A 4,415-nucleotide genomic window follows, 5' to 3' on the forward strand; every position below is an offset into this window, starting at 1 on the left:
TATCATATTCAAAGTACAAAAACCCAGAGACAATGATTTCTGCAGAAAACAGAGGGATAAAATTCACCTTAGCTATGCAGAAGTAGTTACTAGAATTACAGTAGATTCTTTGTCAGAAACCATGCAAGTAAGAAGAAAGTGAAGTATTTAAATCATTTAAAAAATAATAATAAATTTCTAGAATTCTATATTAAGTGAAATTATCCTTAAAAACTAAAAAATAAATGAGAATCTCCCAGAGAAAACACAACATGAGAAAATTTATCATTACAGAACTGCCCCATAAGAAATGCTAAAAGATCTTTAAGCAGAAGAAAAATACGATAGTTCAGAAACTTGGATCTCCATTTAAAAAGGAAAAGTATTAGAAATAGAAAATGAAATATAATACATTTTAATTCTTAATTGATCTAACAAATAACTGTGTGTAAAATACTAGCAACAGTATATGGGATGATAATAGCATATGGATGATTGGAATAAATAGCAGCAGTATTATAAAGAGAGAAATTGGGAATATTGTGTTACAAATTATCTAGAATACACGTGAGGCAGATACTATTATTTGAAGGTGGACTTTGATTCATTAGTAATACACACTGCAGGCTCTAGCCCGGGTACCTGTGGCATAAACAGATGTTGTGTGGACGCTTGTAGTCGGCGTCCGAGGGTGTAGGTCACCATGAGCCGGCTCCAGGATGAGTACGACCCCTACACAGTGGAAGAGCCTAGCGACCAGTTCTGAAGATGAAGTGGATGTGCTTTTACATGGAACTCCTGACCAAAAAAGAAAACTCATCAGAGAATGTCTTACTGGAGAAAGTGAATCATCTAGTGAAGATGAATTTGAAAAAGAAATGGAAGCTGAATTAAATTCCACCATAAAAACAATGGAGGACAAGTTATTCTCTCTGGAAACAGGGTCTTCCTCAGGAACTGGAAAAGTTGGAACAGCTCTGACAAAGTACTATGATGATATATATTTTGATTCTGATTCTGAAGATGAAGACAAAACAGCACAGGTAACCAAGAAGAAAAAGAAAAAACGACACAGGATTCCAACAAATGATGAGTTATTATATGATCCTGAAAAAGATAACAGAGGTCAGGCCTGGGTTGATGCACAAAGAAGAGGCAACCATGGTTTTGGAATACAGAGACCATATCAACAACAGCAGCCTGTTCCCAATAGTGATGCTGTCTTGAATTGCCCTGCCTGCATGACCACACTATGTCTTGATTGCCAAAGGCATGAATCATACAAAACTCAGTATAGAGCAATGTTTGTGATGAATTGTTCTGTAAACAAAGAGGAGGTTCTAAGATACAAAATCCCAGAGAACAGGAAGAAAAGGCGAGGCCATAAGAAGATGAGGTCTAACCACGAAGACGCTGCAGAGCAGACAGAGGCACAAGCGGAAGAAATCTATCACCCTGTTATGTGCACCGAATGTTCCACGGAAGTGGCCGTCTATGACAAGGACGAAGTCTTTCATTTTTTCAACGTTTTAGCAAGTCATTCTTGAATAGTTCAGTTGGCATTTAATTGCCCAATACAGTGTATAAGGCAAACATGGACAGTTATTACACTCTTGCCTATTCATATCAAGTAACATTCTGAGCGGTTATCTGAGGATGCAGTGTTTATCTATCTTTTTGAAAGAGAATGGTTGTCAGCCTTCATCCCTCCACCCCCTTTAAAAATTTTTTCCCCAGCTCTGATGGGACTGATAATTCATTCCCTCTTTGATGGGCATTTGGAAACTATGGGGCTTTTCATGTGTTAAAGCTCTTTAGAATTAAAATGTTCTGCAGTTATAAGTAAAAAAAAAAAAAAAAAAGTAATACACACTGCAAAGTTCAGGGAGCCATGAGAAAATTTCAAAAGAAGTGTAATTGCTATGCTAAGAGAGGAATCCCATAAAATACCCCGAACCAGTAAAGGCAGAATAAAGGATAAAAAGAGGGCAGCCTGATGGCTCAGCGGTTTAGCACCACCTTTGGCCCAAGGTTTGATCCTGGAGATCTGGGATCAAGTCCCATGTTGGGTTCCCTGCATGAAGCCTGCTTCTCCCTCTGCCTGTGTCTCTGCCTCTCTCTCTCTCTGTGTCTCTCATGAATAAATAAAATCCTTTAAAAAAAGGATAAATTGAGACCCAAAATACAACAAATAGAAAGAGTTACAAACATGGTGGGTATCAATCCAACCATATCAATAATCACTATAAGTGTGAATGGTTTAAATATACGGATTAAGACAATATATGTTAGATTAAAGAAACAAAAATTATGAGACCCAGTTATATACAGTTTTCAAAGAAACCACTTCATTATATAAAGAACCTATCTAAGGAATTCAATTTGGTCTAACAAATGCCATTGAGCTCAGCTTAAGTGCCAGATCATCACTGTATTAGCATCAAGGATAAAATGGAGTAAAAATGCACCATTGTCCTTGTCAAGATTTCATGGTTCCAATACTTCTTGTGATCAGGGTATGTTATGGACTAAATGTTTGTGTCCCTGCCAAATTTATATGTCAAAACCCTAAGCCCCAATACAACACTATTTGAAGATAAAGACTCTGAAGGGATAATAAAAGTTAAGTAAAGCCATAAAGGCATATGGCCCTAAACTGAAAGGGCTGGTGCCCTTAGAAGAGGAGGAAGAGAGTTCTCACTCTGCCATGTTGAGGACATGGTACGAAGGCAGCCCATCTGCAAACCAAGAAGAAAGCCCTCAACTAGATAACAAATTGCCTAGTACCTTATCCTGGACTTCCCCGTCTCAAAATCCATGAGCTTACTAAGACTTCTCCTACTTGCAGAAGAGCCCCAGTGGTAAACCAACCCATCTGTAACTTGTCTATTCCTTCCTATATCATAGGAAAACCCCTGTGTCAGACACTGATGTTAGGATCTGGGGTGCCTTCCCCATTGCAATAATGTAAGTAAAATCAAACTTGCTTTTCCAGTTTTTATCACTGTGCCATACTGAACATGGATTGATCTGCCTTTTTACCAATAAAGGCAATTCATACTATAAAGGAAGCCATATCATTTAAGTCTCAATGAATTTTGAAGGTACATTTTTATGGGTACATATGAATTAATTCTTTGCTTTTTGTTGAATTATATCTAGGAATATTTTAATGTTGCAATGTTTACTTGTAAATGTCTGCATTTGCATAGGTATTAGTTTCCCCTAGTTTGTAATAAAAATATATTTCAAGTGCTTTGCATGAGATTACACATTTTATTCTAATATTTTTATGATGGGTACCAATATTATTCCAATTTTACATAAAAGATTATGAAATTTGCCCAAAGAGAATCTATTTTCAGGTAACACAATTATGCATTTTCAATTGTGTTCTGTAACAGCATTGCTTTTCAAAATGGCTGATCCATTTAATTTGTTCACCAGCAATGTAGGCATGCCCTTCCCCCACATCCTCATCAATGACTGATAATTTCAGACTTTGAAATTTTTGCAAGAATGAGTGAGAAATATTTCTATTTAATTTATTTCTGGTTTTCCCTTTGCTTTCTTTTGATTATTCAAATAATTGATATTTGATATTGTTGATATTTTTCCTCATTGATTTGTAGGCACTCTGTAAATATTCCTACATGTTAATGTTTTATCCAAAAAGATAGGCAGTATTTATATAATTTTGTTTCTTATTTCTTTGTTTACATAAAAAATTTTTAATTTGGATGTTGTCAAATGGATTACTGTACACTTAAAATTCTGATATGTATCTTTTAAGAAAATCATCTTTCAAAAAATAATAATAAATAAATAAATAATCTTTCCCAAGTTTACAAATAAAATTTGTTAAGATTTATGTACTTTTTATCTTTTTGTCCTACCTCTGAGCTCAGAACAAATTAATAAAAAATAAATGAGATTTGGAAAAATAAAGGTTGCCAGAATAATCCACTTATAAGTATAGTTGTTGTGTGCTTGGGTTTTCACAGGAGCACAAGTTTCTACCTTCAAGTAGCCACCAGATGGAGTGTTCGAGATTGCAACACAAACAACTCATGCCAATTAAGCTTCAGTAATAGGCAAAGACGGTAAAAGAGCAGGCTTCTGTACAAACCCAAATATTTTTGCCAAATATGAGGGCAAAGTATAATTGGATTATCCTGCTGTAATTTCCAAAACACATCTTTTTTTACAATATTGAACAAATTTCCTTCAATTCTTAATTTGCTAAGATTTTATTCAAGAATGGATATTTGGATGAATTTTTTAAGCATTGAAATGCAGATATGTTTTCATATATTCTACCCACGTGGCAACTTACAGTATTTGATTTTTGAATGGTAAACCAAATTTGTATTGCCAGAAGAAACCCTACTTGGTGTTGATCTTCCAGTTCATGAATTTGCTCTTTTTTATTTTAT

At 35.0% G+C, this 4,415-nt stretch overlaps 1 pseudogene; it reads left to right on the forward strand.

The window, feature by feature from the left end:
• Positions 1–637: 637 nt before the first annotated feature.
• On the forward strand, positions 638–1,532 carry LOC140598883 (E2F-associated phosphoprotein pseudogene; annotated as a pseudogene).
• Positions 1,533–4,415: the final 2,883 nt, after the last annotated feature.

The sequence above is a fragment of the Vulpes vulpes genome, chromosome 5 (assembly GCF_048418805.1).
Source record: "Vulpes vulpes isolate BD-2025 chromosome 5, VulVul3, whole genome shotgun sequence".
NCBI lineage: Eukaryota > Metazoa > Chordata > Mammalia > Carnivora > Canidae > Vulpes > Vulpes vulpes.